The sequence below is a fragment of the Lissotriton vulgaris genome, chromosome 1_1, assembly GCF_964263255.1.
Source record: "Lissotriton vulgaris chromosome 1_1, aLisVul1.2, whole genome shotgun sequence".
Classification (NCBI taxonomy): Eukaryota; Metazoa; Chordata; class Amphibia; order Caudata; family Salamandridae; genus Lissotriton; species Lissotriton vulgaris.
Window position 1 is genome coordinate 1,839,231,641 of NC_141685.1, and position 6,000 is coordinate 1,839,237,640.

The following is a 6,000-nucleotide window of genomic DNA, read 5'->3' on the forward strand; positions in this document are numbered from 1 at the left end:
ATACACTCATGCACACAGTCAACCGCCCATACAGCTGTTTCCACATGCACTTTTGAAACCATACATCTAGTGAATAAACTGCTCACACATCTATGCACAGAGTCATACACCTCCCAGCCACCCACACACACACTCAGTCTCCCATACAAATACTTGGGCAACCAATCAATAACCCATATAGTTACTCATATAGCTACTTATCAACACATGCAACAGTTTACAGAACAACAGACATAATGATGCACAAATTAAGACAGTTTAGTCACTAACCCATGCACTCAGTGAGACACATTTAATCACTCACTCATACAGTCAGTCATGCACCTACTAAATCCTTCATCCAGACACTTATACATCCACTCATTCTTCAATATGTAAGACATATTTTAACTTTACAGAAACATACAGTCACTGGATGTTGTCATCAGTGATGTCATTTGAGATGTCATCAGTGATGTCATCAGTGATGTCACTGACCATGTCATGAATGATGTAATATGTGACATCATCAGCAGTGGATTGCGGGTGCGCGATATATAGTTAGTGCAACTAACTATATATGGAATTTCAATGGTTTTGTGTGAGTAAAATAAGGTTTTGTAAATGCGAATTCCTAACTATATATGGTCTATAACCTATGGTTTTTTCAGTGAATTTTCAAGGTTTTGTAAATGCTAATTCCTAACTATATATGGTCTATAACCTATGTTTTTTTCAGTGAATTTTCAAGGTTTTGTAAATGCTAATTCCTAACTATATATGGTCTATAACCTATGGTTTTTTCAGTGAATATATATATATACATACATATATAAACATATATCATCTGTATATCTATATAAATACAAACATAAATGCATGCATACACATACTTATATGCATACAGATGCATGTTATTTACATGAAAGTTGAAAAAACACTAATAAAAGCAAAGCTAAAAAGCCACCTCATTACAAACAGAATGGCTTTAACTTAAACGAGGGCGAGATCTATTGCATTTTCAATGCTTGTTTACTTTGGTTACATCAAGAAGGCATTCAGATGTGTCACACATTTGCCATAAATTCTGAATGTTAGCACTCTAGTTGCACATTAGATCACTGTAGTAAAGCTACTGCTCACCAGGGACGTCTGCTGCTGGTATTTAAAGTGCATGTTTCAGTCTGCATGTCAGAATTGTTTTAATGAAATAGAAGAGGATTTGAGAAGTCACTCAAAATGATCCCTAATTTTTCTTTCTGAAGCACTAATCATACTTTCTATGGCAAAATTAACCCCCTCATGTTGTTCCTTTTTAAATTGAGTGTTTTCAGACTTACCACTTCATTCCAATCAAGATGGCTTCTGGTGTGCCATACTTTTGTCATAAGTAAGACTGTTAGCGCTCTAGTTGTTCTTTAGAAAACTCTGGGACATTCTGTCATTGGGCTATACTTGGGGTACATCTGGGTGATATTTGGGTTACATTTAGGCTCTTTTGTCTCTGGTGGCCATCTTGGGAGACTGTATGTCAGAATTTTTTAATGAAATTGAAGAGGGTTTGAGAAGTCACTCAAAATGTGCCCTAATTTTTCTTTCTGCAGCACTAATCATAGTTCATATGGCAAAATATACCCCCTCATTTTGTTCCTTTTTAAATTAAATGTTTTAAGAGTTACCACTTTATTCCAATCAAGATGGCTTCAGGTGTGCCATACCTTTGTAATAAGTAGGACTGTTAGCGCTCTAGTTGTTCTTTAGAACACTCTGGGACATTCTGTCATTGGGCTATACTTGGGCTACATCTGGGTGATATTTGGGCTACATTTGGGCTCTTTTGTCTCTGGTGGCCATTTTGGGAGACTGCATGTCAGAATTTTTTAATGAAATAGAAGAGGATTTGAAAAGTCACTCAAAATGTGCCCTAATTTTTCTTTCTGCAGCACTAATAATACCTTCTATTGCATAATATACCCCCTCATTTTGTTCCTTTTTAAATTAAATGTTTTAAGAGTTACCACTTTATTCCCATCATGATGGCTCCAGGTCTGCTATACCTTTGTAATAAGTAGGACTGTTAGCGCTCAAGTTGTTCTTTAGAACACTCTGGGACATTCTGTCATTGGGCTATACTTGGGCTACATCTGGGTGATATTTGGGCTACATTTGGGCTCTTTTGTCTCTGGTGGCCATTTTGGGAGACTGCATGTCAGAATGTTTTAATGAAATAGAAAAGGATTTGAGAAGTCACTCAAAATGTGCCCTAATTTTTCATTCTGCAGCACTAATCATACATTCTATGGCAAAATATACCCCCTCATGTTGTTTCTTTTTAAATTAAATGTTTTAAGAGTTACCACTTTATTCCAATCAAGATGGCTTCAGGTGTGCCATACCTTTGTAATAAGTAGGACTGTTAGCGCTCTAGTTGTTCTTTAGAACACTCTAGGAGGCTGCAGTAGAACACAAAGGAATCAACTGACAGTCTCTGTCCTTGTTGGATGTACATGTTTTACTGAGAATGTCAGACTTCATTTTCACATGACTGAGAAAGATAATGTGAATTTACAGAAAATATGCTTTCAGTTTAGCTTATAGATCCCCTTCCAAACCACTGTGGGAAAATCATGAGATATTAGTTTTCTTTCAAACAATATTCATGATATCACAGCAGAAGGTTTTTTCACATGGTAAAATCACCTTAGAACCCACCACAATTCCTAAAACGAGTATGGTACCATCAACAAATGATTTATAATGTAACTAAAGTCCTAAAACCCTCTATTAACTACAATGCTTTTTAATGAGGTGCTATCATGTATATTGGTCCCAAGATGGTTGCCAACACTTCTTGGATGAAGTGCTGACAGCCAATCAGATCAGATGTGTAGTTAGGCTCCGCCCAGATATATATCTTTTTTTTAACCTAAATTACTCAAAATCCACTGGAGCACATATATTGAGACCTAGCAAAGGCACATCGGGCTAACAGTCCCTACAATTTTGCCAAGTTTCGTGCAAATCCATTCAGCCGTTCGAGCTAAAAGTGAGGCCAACCGCCCTATGGAAATTAACATGGGAAAAACGTGTTTTGGGACCCCCCTTTTTTCTCGGCCCCCCCTTGATGAAACCCCCCCAAATTGTCAGGGGCTGCTCAGAAACAAACTGTTCCATTTTCCTGAAAATTTCAGCCAATTCCGTCCACAAACGCCAAAGTTATTAGACATAGAATTTTCAAAACTCCCATAGAGAAAAAATCCTAACTATATATACCTACTGGCGACCGCCAGTAGGTAATATATATATATATATATATATATATATATATATATATATATATATATATATATATATATATATATATATATATCCAAGTTCCACTCTCCACGCCGCATTTCCCACAGTACTCACCAAAATGAGAGAAACGGACTCTTGTTAAGTTTTCCAACCGCTGGTATTTTTATTTGTTATATATTACGTACATTGCTGTGTCCAAAAACCAAACGCGTTTCGGCGTTCCCTAACGCCTTGTTCGCTGGTGTTCTGTGTGAGAATACCCTCCTTCTTTTTTAAAAAAACCCAAACCATCGTGATTGGCCATGGTTTCACAAAGGATACAAACGACATACTTCCAAAACATAAGTTAATACGACAGCGCTAAAATAACAGAAAACAGATCCCATCTAATCAAATGCTATCTGTTTACATTATAAACATATGAGCATTCTCATTTTATAAATGGATCTGTCAATATACTGAACAGAAGAACAATTTATATATTAATCCAGAGGTAAAACATGCAATGTCTGCTGTTTCCCTACTTTAATAAATATAACAACTTATCTGCGATTTAACTATAACATCTTGCAGTAATAATTTTGTTTTGTCGTTTGAGCTACTCATGTGTCCATGGAATCCACCTGAATATGTGCAAAGTGCTAAAGATTAAAAACAATTCATATCGAAGTTCTGTCGTCACATCTTCCAGCCGGGATTGTGGAAATAAAGTCATATAAATGCTTCGAAAATTTTTTGTAAACATGGAGTGAGAGTCAAGGGTGAGGGGGCAGACGACCAATAGTCTGATGGTTGAAATTTCTAACTGTAAAAATACAATTTCATTTTCCAATACATTCAACTAAAAACACAGATGGTTCCTATATTGTCGGTATTGTGATGCCGATCTTATGTTCATGTGACTGCCCAAATTCAATTTGACATTTCATTTTATCACCACCTAATTGCAATTGTTCTATGCAGTTATTGCATCTGAGATTAATAGACATAACCCTTAGAATTGATCGTATCTTGTCCTGTATTTTATCTAAGGTTTCAATAAATATTAATGTCATTCATTTACTACACAGTATCCCATAAAATTAGAACACTGTATAAAAAATAAATAAATAAATACATTTAAGACCTTTTCTTATAGAAATGAGGGGTTTTCTATATATTTCAAAATATAAAAGCTTTTGATTCATGTCAACTCTCCCATATATAAATGATCCTGTGTAGTTTTAAATATTCATAATGTCTCAGAATTATCCTAAAAAGTGGTGTAGGTCTTCGCAAATGTTAAGGCCCCGTGGACTCTTAGTTTCTAATTTCACTATGTAACTGGTTTCTAACCGACGGAGTTGATTTTCCCTATCCCCACCCCTTTTGTTACTGGGAATATGGTCTATCACGAAATAGCTAAGAACATTGAGATTACCTCCATGTGCCGCTTTTACGTGCTTAGCAACAGGGTATGTAGGGTCCGAATTTATTGTGGCCCTCAGGTGTTGTAAAATCATTGCCTGTACCGGGAACTTAGTGCTCCCAACATATCTTAATCCACAAACACAGTTTAAAATGTACACAGCATACTCATTTTTGCAAGTGTAATGCCCTTTGATCTTTATGGGCCGATCTGAGAATGCACTAGTGTATGTTGTGGTATTGGAGCCAAATTTACAGGCTCGGCAAGAGGAGCACTTGAAAAACCCATTACGGGAAGAAAGCCAGTTATCTTTGTTAAAAGTCTCAGGACTGGTTTTCACCAAGTCAGATTTCATAGAGTGGGCTTTACGAAAAGTGAAGTTGGGCTTGGTAGTGTAAATGTCTTTCAGGATACCATCAGTCATCACTATTGGCTATTCTTTATTCACCATATTTCTAATGAGCTTAGATTGCCTACTGAAGGTTGAGATGAACCTGCATGTTTTGTTGGACCTTTCTTTTACTTCACATGTGTTCAATGTATGGGAGATTTCTTCAAAGTTGCTGTCTACCCTCGGTTGTAAAAGGGATTCTCTTTTGATTAAGGCAACTTTACGCAGGGTAGCTGCCAGATTTTTCTCCTTATTGCCCCTCTCTAACAATTTATGTTTGGTTAGGGTGAGAGCTTCCTCACATGCAAGTGTCGTACTGCATGCTCTTTTTACCCTGAGGAATTCGCCATAGGGTAGGCTGGCTATGGTGTGGCTAGGGTGCAAACTACTTGCATGAAGCAGGGTATTCCCTGCAGTAGGTTTCTGGAATAAACATGTCTCTATTTGCCCTGCTTTGATGTTGACCTTAATATCAAGGAAACTAATGGTGGTTGCATTTACATGGTGTGTGAATTCCAAGTTACAGGAGTTGTTATTAATGACATACATGAATTCAGTTGCCTCCACCTCCGTACCTTTCCAAATGAAAAACATGTTGTCTATAAATCTCCATAGACGTACAATATGATGGTCATAAAGGGTTTTATGTTCCCCCCTGAGGACATGCTCCTCCCACCAGCCCACATGTAAACATGCGTGCCTGGGGGAGAAGCATGCCCCCATAGCCACTCCTTGTTTTTGCCTGTAAATTATGCCATCATATAAAAACCTGTTATTGTAGAGGCACCAATATATCATATTAAGCAACATTTTGTTGTGACCATAGTATTTAATATTGCGTAGATTCAAATAATACTCTACTGCTAACAGGCCATCAGTATGTTTGATACATGTGTAAAGTGATTTAATGTCCAAAGTTAATAGC